Below are 12,037 nucleotides of genomic sequence, written 5' to 3' on the forward strand. Positions count from 1 at the left end.
TCTGGCATTTTGCTGACGCAAAGGGTGTCCTTGTGCGTCTTCATTCGACACAGGGTTTTCAACTCATTACAATGTAATCCCTCCACGGCGAACAGTGATAAGTGCGTAACCCTAACCCTAACCACTACTACCCTAACCCTAACACATACTACCCGGGCGGCATTAGCTCTGGAGGTAGAGCGGGTTGGCTGGTAACCGCAAGGTTGGTGGTTCGATCCCTGGCTCCTCCTAGCTGAGTGTCGTGGTGTCCCTGAGCAAGACGCCTCACCCTAATTGTGCTTGATGAGCTGGCTGTCGCCCTGCGTGGTTTACTCTGCCGTTGGTGTGTGAATGTATGGGTGAATGTCAGTCAACACTGTAAAGCGCTTTGGATAAAAGAGCTATATAAATGAGGACTATTTATCCTATATTCTTTCCTATATCCTAGGATAAAGGATTTATCCTAAATGCACACGGGGGAGCACTTTCCCTGGCTGTCAGATATCGCCATGGAGTGATTACAAACCCCCTGCGTCAAACGAAGACGCAGGGGACACCCTTTGCGTCAGCAGTTAACGCCGAAAGCCCCTGGCGTCGACTTTTGACAAACTCTGAGTGAGAATGTGTTGGCTTGGAGAATGAGCACATTGAAACGACTTCCCAATATCAGGAAGGTAACTTAATCAAATCCTAGCAATCTCCAGATGGTGTGAGATTAAGATGAGGCAACAGAACCAGGGCCATCCTCCACTGTCGATCGAAGAAACATACCTTACCATCTTCTCCTTTTGATTTATAAACCACTTCAGGTAACACTTTATAATAACTATCCGTTATAACTAGTTAATAGATCATAAGTAAACTGTTAATTAATGAGTTATTAATGACTTGTTAAGTGTTTGTTAACAGTGTTTGTTAAGGATTTATAATGATGCCTTGTAGATAGTTAATAGATCATTAATAAACTGTTAGTTAATGAGTTATAAATTACTTGTTAACTGTATGTTAATGATTTATAACTATACCTTATAAATTAGTAATAGATCATGAACAAGTTATTAGTAAATTACTTACTAATGACTTGTTTATATGTTATTGGGATGTTATTCTAAAGTTGCAACTATTCCTCATTTATTAACTGTTAGTAAATGAGGAATAGTTGCAACTTTAGAATAACGTCCCAATAACATACATAAGCTAATAACTAATACTTAACTATTAGTTATTAGCTTAACTAATATATTAACTCACTTTTGTGCAGGACATGAAAACAGGAAAAAGAAGAAGAAAGCTTAGGTGTTGTGTAGGGATGTAACGGTATGAAAATTTAACCTCACGGTTATTGTGACCAAAATGATCCCGGTTTTCTGTATTATCGCGGTATTTTTTAAAAGTGTGTTCAATATGTTCAGAAAGCACTGATAGGCCTACGGAAACTGTGGTGGATAATCCGCATCTAACACTATAACTTAAATAAGAGAGTAGAGGAAACCGGAGCAAGAATGACAAAAGACTTTATTTTTACTCGCGAACAAGTAAGAGCAAAGCCGAGTTGGTTTGACAAAGAACTCGAGAGCTAGTCCTGGGACCCTCCTTATATCTCCCTTTCTGTCCATCAGGAATGTTGTTATTTGCGATATTTTCTGCATACACCATGTCTACCTAGTTTCCCAATCTGTTGTTTTTCCTCTATGTCAGTGGGTAAACACAGATAAGTTAATCAACAGACCTTATGACAGAGGGGTGTTCCAAGAACGGAGGTTTAACAAACACAGAGTTAACGCTGAACTCTAGGTTGTCCGATCCTGTGCCGACTAACCCAGAGCTGTCGGTTCCACAGCACCGGTTATGAATTAGTTCAATCAACACGGGGTTGGTTAACACAGGGTTGTGCGCGTTCACGGCAAACCTATAAAGACGTGATGTATGGATCATGGAAATCCTGATCAAAATGGCGAAACGGGCCGCATATTTTACAGATCAAGGTACTAATTATTCTTTTTCCTCCCTCAGCAACTAAAGAATAAAAATGATGGAAGAAAAGTGTTTTTTTTATTTTTTTTTATTTAAATGATTTCTGCAAATGTGGTCTCGCATCCTTTGTCAGCCCTTACAAACATTTGCGAATGTGTTCCTCTTCGAGGAACGGGTAAAGTGGGGAGGCATCTCTTTGCGCAGAGTGGCTATATTGTGGAGGACGGCGCATGCAACAATTACATCGCATGCCCGTTCCGGACAAACTCTTAGTCCACGTAGGCATTGGAATCTGGACTTCAATATCCAGAATGTATTTTCAATCTTAACGCGGGTTCTGCTGTGTGCCAGGTTAAATGTTGTCTGTGGTCCAGGAGCGGGATTAGGGTACGGGGTGATGAGCGTCGGGAGGCATTGATACCCTCGATCTCCTAGGAGATCCCCATCGAATTGCCCTGCGATCAAATACAAACTTTGAGCTATCTTGCACAAGCACAACAATTATATGAGGTCTATGATATGTTCATAATGCAACGCACCCTGTTGAAATGTATTGCTCACATTGGATGTGTGCCATCAATGCACCCAATTACATTAGGAAATCCTGAAATATAACACCCAGATGAAAAGTCAACAAGGATAATTTCGGAGCCATTTGGGAACACTTAAAAACGCAAAAAAACGGAAAGCTATGCAAATTGTTTGTAGTGAACTGAGGGCAGATCCACGATTGGTAACATTTGCAATGTAGGGTTGGAGAAGGCTATTTAAATATATCAAAGAATCACGTGGAAAAACTATATCTCTCCAGCAAAAAGTCATCCGGAAAGGACAATATGTCGAGCCGTGGTCTAATTAATCTCTCTGTGAATTGCACAAATTATTTGCGCTCCGATATCAATAGGCGAACACGTAAAAGCTGCGATAAACGTGGGTTTAAATAGCCTACTCTGAGCAAAACCTGGTTATCTTCCAAACTTAACCTGCGCAAAACCTGCTCCGACCAGGTTTGATTGAGAGCATATGTTTCCATAGCAACTTACATGCCGTGGTCATTTTGGAACGGAAAACCTAGGGTTGCCGCTAACCCTGGGTTAACTTAGCTGGGTAAGTGATAAAACCGGCTTTGTGGAACACCCCTCAGGTTTGATTGAGAGCATATGTTTCCATAGCAACTTACATGCCGTGGTCATTTTGGAACGGAAAACCTAGGGTTGCCGCTAACCCTGGGTTAACTTAGCTGGGTAAGTGATAAAACCGGCTTTGTGGAACACCCCTCAGGTTTAATCCAAACATTCAAGACATAAAGAACAATATGTAAACAATTACTCGCTCTCCGTCTCCCGCTGACACTTCCTCCGCAGATCGCCGTGACCGCGACCTCATAATGTTCACTTTACATGCACATTCTTGCCTTTGACCTCAATGAATTTGAAGTAGTGCTTATATCTCCACCTTAAAAATACCAACTTTTCATCGGATTGCTCCGGACTCGCCATTTCTACTGCTCATCGAATCTGTTTGGTGTTTTTGTGTGCGTGTGCGTGTGGCACGCGTATCCTGGCTTGTGTGTAAAAACACTGGCTCCGATTGGCTACCATGAAACACGACTCTGCCTTAGCCAATCATAATCGCTAACCCATCCGGTCTCCGTCCTCACTAGCAGTTTGTGTGTGCAGCCAGGGGTGCGTTCGGATTACGCAATTTATTCAATCAATTCATGGTAACGCACCGCATTTAACTGTCAGTAACAGCGTTGTAACGACGGAAAAATTAATTAGTTAGATTACCCGTTACTGAAAAAATAACGGCGTTACCTAACGCCGTTATTTTAAACGGCGTTATTCCAAACACTGCTCGGATGAAGCGCTGGGAAGGATTTAAGCACACGGTTTCCACACCGCGGGCGCGGTTATCCACCGCGATAATAATTTTATTTGAAATGAAAACGGTAATTGTTATTGACAACATTTTTTATCGCGGTTTACCGTTAGGCCTACACCGGTAACCGTTACATCCCTAGTGTTGTGTCACTGTGGGATGGTGCCCTAGAGCAGTTTGGTTGTAGCTCGGGTCTGGTTCACTAAGTATAGAGGGTCCAAGTTGTGCTAAGAAAGACATGTTCATATCAATAATGCCTATGGCTTGATTTTGATTTATTTTGTTTTCATGTCCTGCACAAAAAGTAGGCTACACAAACCTCATGGGTTTGTATACTGTTGTATACTGCTGTTCTGCCATGTGATGGCTCAGTATGTGTGTTTCTATACATTAAACACAATGTTCAACATTTCATCTGTGGTGTTTCTTTGGTAAAATACAGTACACAGAAAAGCCTATGGGTGGAACAAGGTTGAGGTACAAAAATTTGATATTTTAAATATCACATCAAATTTCTGTACCTTGAACTTGTTCCACCCATTTGCTGTTCTACAAAGTTTCACTGGTATTAGTAGATGGTTAACAAACTATTAACAACTGATCTGTAAAGTGTGAGTTAATATATTAGTTAAGTATTAGTTATTAGCTTATGTATGTTATTGGGACGTTATTCTAAAGTTGCAACTATTCCTCATTTACTAACAGTTAATAAATGAGGAATAGTTGCAACTTTAGAATAACATCCCAATAACATATAAACTATTAACTGATACTTAACAAGTCATTAGTAAGTAATTTACTAATAACTTGTTCATGATCTATTACTAATTTATAAGGTATAGTTATAAATCATTAACATACAGTTAACAAGTAATTTATAACTCATTAACTAACAGTTTATTAATGATCTATTAACTATCTACAAGGCATCATTATAAATCCTTAACAAACACTGTTAACAAACACTTAACAAGTCATTAATAACTCATTAATTAACAGTTTACTTATGATCTATTAACTAGTTATAACGGATAGTTATTATAAAGTGTTAACCCACTTCATGATTCAAGTTCAAATGTAATCATTATTCAGTTGTTTAATGGAATATTCTTGGAAACATTGTGGCGATAAAATGTTTTTTTTATCCCAAAAGATGATACAGGCTCTAACCTTCAAGATCAGAAAGAACTCCAAAAATTCAAAACAGGAGAACACAACAGACTCTCCACGTACGTATTGAACACCTGCCTTCATTCATTCTTAATGGGGAAATGTCTGTGAATGTTTTTATTATATAAATCACTTAATTTGGCATCCCAATATTTTTTTCTTTACTTTAGATTCACAACACAAGATTTTTTTTTTCAGATGCCTGAGTGAGCAAAGTGAAAAGTCAACAAGTAAAAGAAATGCATATTTCAAGGGATATTTGTCTGATCCCCGATACCCTGGAAAAGAATCAAGACCGGGGTGGGGGGGGGGGGGGGGAAACCACCAGCAACCACTGTAAGGACAAGGGAAACACAATTAGGGGGTATTGCACACAAAGAAAACAAAAGTAATAATAAGACACAATACAAAATAGTTCCCAAAAACCCAAATTGAACCAAGGATATGAAAATGAAACAAAAACAATAAGCCACAGTGAATGGAGCAGGCGCTGGATACAGCCAAACAAACGTAAATTAATTCAATTAAATCGGATAAACCAAAACTTGTTCAAATAACCAACCAAAAGTATGCAACAGAAAAATAAATGATTAACAGAAATAAATGAATCAAAAGACAGGAATAAACGAAGTACACAATTTAACTTATGATAAACAAACAAATGAACAATGAGGGCAAAGTAATGGATTTATCCCCATATATCCCAGTTCAGGACTGCACACTATAGCGTGATGAAGGCCAAAGCACTGAGCAGAAATGCAAGCATGCAGATTGCAACAAGCGGGTAGAAGCGTGGCAAAGCAGCAATGTTGGAAATAGATTCTAAGCCAAAGCAGTGTGTCAGCAAACAATCAGCAAAACAGTCTCCAGGCACAACAGTCTCCAGGCAAAACAGTCTCCAGGCAAAACCACAGTGTTTCTGTGCTTTTAGGACTGACAAGTCCTGGCCTGGTTCCGATCAGGCAGCGTCATAAATCACAGCTGAGGGAGAGGTGCTCTTACGTTGGAGCATCAGCAGCCGCTCGCAACAAGGGCCACGCCAGCAGAGACATCCCCACTAAAGTTAACAAACGAGCAAAAACTGCTGAGATAAAGGCCAATTTGAGTGCTAATGGATATGGGCGGGGCCTGAGTGCTAAAGAGTCAATTGGGAGCAAGATGGACAATGCCTACCTTTATAAGGTAGCCTCAGGTGGTGATCGGCTAACAAGCATGGAGACACTCAGTATGTTTACATGCACAGCTTAATCCGATTAAAGCAATAGTTAGACTATGCTCTGCAATTGGACAACTGCAATTGTCATGCCCCGGTACGATAGGTGGCGCTGTAACAATTTCAACTAGTGGTAATAGAGCCACGGGCTGACCTCTTTACGTCACCAGCAACAACAAATTCAGGCAGCATTCGAGAAAGATGTTTTCAGTAGACAGCTGCACTTCGGGTCCATATCATTTCTCCGATGCCCCATTGTTCCGACCTCTGTCTGATCCCCGATACCCTGGAATTGTTCCGCCCCATTGTTCCGACCTCCGACTCCCAAACATTGCTTTCTCCTCCATGTCGCGTTAAATAATATCAGAAAATATCCCTGTCAGTTTGGCCGCGGTGCAATGAATGAATAAAGATTGTATTTACTACTTTACAACCTTGTTGATGAGCAAATCTAGAAAAACATGTACTTTTAATTCAGCATTGGGTGAAATTGAAGCGTAGTGTGTACTGAATGCATGTTGATGATGATACACTTCTTATAGGGGGTAACTACATTGGCACGACACCGGCTTCCTCCATCTTCTGCACCAGCTTTTTAAATAAATCGCCGACCCGAAGTGAGTTGACAGCTGTCTGCTGAAAACATCTTTCTCCCGCCGGAGCAGCCCCTCCGCCGCCCGTCCGTGTACAGCATTCCCCCAATTCCTTCTTCCCATGGCCGAGATAAACCCCACTAGGAGTCTTTACTTGTTGTGGAAGTACCCGAGAGTCTGAGAACCCGACGCAGTCTTTAAGATTCATAATATCAGAGAATATCCGTCAGATCGGCCGTGGCGCAATGAATTAATAAAGATCATAAAGACGTCGGAAGAAAAAAACTTTCATTTTGACAGATGTGCCCAAAGTTACTACTTTACAACCTCGTTGATGACCCACATTTAGGAAAACATGTACTTTTAATTCAGCCTTGGCTGAAATCGAAGCGTAGTGTCTGTGTGCTTCCACCTTTACTGAATGCATGCCATGCGCACTCCCGCGGCCAGGGATACGCTTCTTATAGAGGGTAACTACATTCACCGGCTTCCTCTATCTTCTATGCCACCTTTTTAAAAAAATGCAGTTTCTCGTTTTCCGATGGCGACAACAACAACAACACGTATACCGTCTCCTTCTACTTCTGGCTCATGGCCCCCGGAAAAGATCTCGAGCATGCGCAGAACGCAAACTCCGAAACGATGCTGTTTACATGCAGGTAGAGACCAGACTACGAACGACTTATCTAGGTGTTCTTATTCGATTTAGCTTGTCCGTTCATGTAACGATTTTTGTGCAAAGTAGATCGGATAAAGGTGTTTACATGCATTTTACAAGTCATGTTGAGGTTCTTATTCATTTAGTTACCCGATTATGACTCTGAATGTAAACGTGCTGACTTTTTAAATGGATGATTTATTTCATCCTGCTTCACATCACGTCAAACCTTGCCAACAGAGGAAGAATTAGCTTAAATCCTAACTGTAGTAAGTAGAGGATGGATATTAATGGGCTATATATATCCAAGGACTTTAAGACACTTGGGGCCCTATCTTGCATCCAGCGCAATTGACTTGGTGTGCGTGTGTGTGCGCACCCATCTGTTTAAACACACACAAACTAAACACGTTTGCCGCAATTTACATGATTCAGTGTTTCTGAAGTTGGAGAACAAAATACTATTCCATGTGTGAATTAGGCCTATTATTTGGCCATAAACTGAGCCATTTGAAGTTTGAAATTCATGTGGTCATGCATCTGTCTCAGCGGAGACTGCAAACACGCTGTGAAAATATCAACTTGTCAAGTCAAATGCGCTTAAAGGGGATGGGAGATGGAACTCTCATTGGTTTATTGCACGTTACGCCCAAAACATACCTACGGGTTTCAGACCAACCCATTTTAGATTTGCGTCGGGCGCAAGAGTCATTTATCCGCCGTCATAATAGCAACATCGCCATAGAACTGCCCACAAAGCTACTTCCATTTTGCACTAAAACACTTGCGTTTTAGACCGTCGTAAATAGGGCCCTAGATGTGTTATAGCTGGAGGCTGGCGAGATATATCGGGTAAAGCTCACTATCCTGTACTAATCCAGTGCCATAGGCAAAGTAAACAAGTTAATTATAACTCATTATGGAAAGCTTGAAAATATACTTTAGTGTATGTTTTCCTTCTTATTAGAGGCCTGCAAGCCCGACGGGCCCCGACACAATATGCAAATTCGGGCTGGGTACGGGCCTTAAATTCAATGAATAGCACGGGCTCGGGTAGGGCTCGGGCTTGGCACAAGTAAAGTTGGTTTTATGTATTCATGATTTTTTGAATTCAGGTCAGAAAAACATTCACCCGCACAGCTTTTTATTTCTCATTTTCTATTTTGGATCATCGCATTTACAGCGTCATCTTGACAAAGGATGCGCCGTGGCTACTCGCGCTACTGTAGAAAGTCAATTGCGCCGGGCGCAAGATAGGGCCCTTCTTCTGTTTGGCGCACATGGCTAATTTGGCTATGGACAAGGAGCTCATGTGTGCTGCTCATTTATCTACTCACGCGGCGCTTAAGATTTACCGATGTCATATATCCTGGCTGTCCGTTTCATGCTGCTATTGCGACATCCCGTTATTTCGACATTGATGTCTAATTAAATTCATGAAGCTTGTCTTTGCAAGGGTTAATCGTGTGTTAAAAGTATTATTTGTTTAATTGTTCAAGTCGGCTTTCTGAGAAACTATTACGCGACCAAAGTGTCGGGAAACCGGCATGTCTAAATAGCGGACCCTTTTAGTCGGGCTCGGGTTCGGGCTCGGGCTCAGTAATTGCTTAATTTGTCGGGTAGGGTCGGGTAAGGGCCTGATTGCCAGGGGTCCGGGCCGGGCCAGGCCTGAAATTTTAGGCCTGTGCAGGCCTCTACTTCTTATATGCATTTGATTTGTTCATGACGCACCTTATACAACTACCATGCTTTATAACTATTACTACATAAAAAATAGCACTATGACGGCCAATCGGTTGACTATTTCCAGCAAGCCCAACATACTGCATGACTCTTGGAGCTCCAAAGTACTGGGCCAGGGACCATACTTACAACATCTCAATAGCATCTGGACTATGTGACACTCAAAACAGACCAGGGTATTTTGAGCTTTGAGTAGAGGTCCCACAATAGGAATCCTGTTTAAATCCCTTATCCGTGGATCCAACCAGCATATGTACACTTGGGGATTATTAGACACACACTGCCTGTGTACACTATCAGAAAAACTGACCGAGTGACCCACTGATCTATCATATAAGGCTATATACTAATATACAAATGTATACATGTACAAAAACATGAAGATAGCATTTGTGGACAAGTGATAGAAACATTGTTCTTACTTATATTAAAGGTGCTTAATTTAAAGAATGTTTATAAAGAAAACGGTCTTATAGCAGCCTTGAGCCATTGAACAGAATGTATTATAATGATCACAAAAAGTGACAATTAGTTTTTTTTATAGTTGTCTAGCATGTCTTTGTCATACTGACTTTCCTAATTTAAAGAGCAACATGCAGGTTAAACACCATTACATAGAATAGTGTATATTAAGGATAACACAACTAGATGTGCAGGACTGAATAATTTTTTAACCATTCTAAAACGATATTTTGAGCTAAAATTGTGATATTATTATGAAAATAACTTCCGTCTCTATGAAACCGCCGACCGGAAATGACGTAGCGCGAGGGAGTCCAGTCAAGTCCAAGCGCGGTTAACATGGATGTTGAGGAAGAAACGCACGCCAACGAGCATACATTGGTGTTATGCAATAAATCTGCTTTAACAAACATACTTACGACCTTGTTCTTGATTAAACATCCATGAAGATTGTCTTAATTTAAGCCAGCAACGTTTTGTCTTTACGTACAACCTGAGATTTTAACGCAGACAAGGAAGCTCAAGCTGGTTAGCACTAGCTGCTAGCTATATTGACTACATGCATAGATAATGTCAATACCAAAGTTACAATAACAGTCTAACAATCATATCTCACTGTCTGAAAATCCAGTATACAATTTTGCCTGCTAGAAGGAAGGAGAGGGGGCCAAATTAGAAAGAAGGGTTTCTCCAAACGGCTGATTAGTGTTTTATTGGCTAGGTGCCTTTGTGGACATTGTGAGGCTATGGCATTGGCAGTGGACAGCATGTGTTGTCGAAGGTGGATGCTTACTGAGCCCTAGTGCAGGATTTAGTCCCAGCCACGGACATTACTTGCCTGACGCTCCATCCCGGGTTTGATGCTTGCTGCCTCAACCCATTTTCGCTGCAGGTTGCATACCTCAACTTCAGGCAGGAGCATGGCGCTATCCACGCCAGCAGAGCAGAGTATGTTTACACAAGACTAATTTACAATACAATTATACTACCTTATTATTATCCACCTTACACCAATACTTGTCAGTTCTCTACACAATTAACAACTTGTCAAAAGATTAGCATTTGATGCTCACAGTTAAGTGGATATTTAATTAAATGTACACATACACTTAATTATTGAATAGAATGGAAACTGTTACATCAAATACTTTTATCCCCTCATTCTAGGCAATTCCGATATACAGCCTAGACAGGTGGTCCGATGGGCACATGGGTTTCTGGGCAGGGAGATCAGGAAGGTGATAACCGCTTGTATTGTGGCTGCAATCAGGAGACAGTTTCCAGAAGAAGGGGGAACATACAGAGGTTTCAAATGGCCGGCATATGGGGGATGATCAATAAATAAACATACATCTTTAACAAAATGAACACACTAAATGCCTTGGTGTAAACAATGTATTTATTGTTTGAAACGTGAATGACGTTGAAGATAGTGGCCGACTGCCTCATCCTTGGCGATCTTGTGGTGTGTGGATAGGGGGGCAGGTGCAGCTGAGGACAGGATGTTGCTGTCTTCTTGGAGGGACTGTGGTGACCTCATGTATGCCTCTCTTAGTGAGACCATCAGGGCCGATGCATATTCTAGATGAGGGAAAGAAATATTGAGATCACATTTAACGGAATAGTTAATTCATTGACTGAGTCAGGTAAAATTTGACTAGACTTAAAAAAATATCTTTAGAAACTGAATGAAGTTCTCACCATATGATGGTTTCTCTTTTATGGGTCGGACAACCCAGCCACCCTTGCGAAACCTGGGATAACGGACTGCGTAGCGTGCCTCACCACTGTTTGTCCGGGATACATCTGTCTCCATTCTCATTGAAATGGAGGACTGCTAAGAGAAGTCTATAGGAAAAAGGTACACTTCAGTATTAGGCACCACAACTAAAACAAAAAGAAAAGTGGTCTGACGCTGGCAATACAGTACATTCCAGCAAGAGGTTAAGGTTACTTTAATCACGTTTCATGAGGCGATCCTCCATGTGATGTAATTCTAATGAACAATTTGGACATTTTTCAATGAGGTGTGTGCTACTATGTTACTGCATTAGATGTAGCCAGATTCATCCATTAACCCTAAGCAACATTGTCTGTCAACTTGAGGGGCAAACATATGGGATTTCAGAGAATTTATCAATAAATAAATTGTGAAATCACTTGAGAGTAACACAGGATACAAAACCGAATGGGGAAACGGGAGTGTTGGGCTAGAACTATGCTAACCATGTCACTATGTGCCGTGTTCCAATATCCATACTATCCGCACTCACTATGCTTAGTTTGAGTAGGTAGGGCGTTCCAATTCAGATCGGGGCGAATAGAAGTGTACTGAAAGGACCGGGATGGTGTACTCAAAACGGT

The sequence above is a fragment of the Micromesistius poutassou genome, assembly GCF_964030765.1.
Source record: "Micromesistius poutassou genome assembly, chromosome: 10".
Lineage (NCBI taxonomy): Eukaryota > Metazoa > Chordata > Actinopteri > Gadiformes > Gadidae > Micromesistius > Micromesistius poutassou.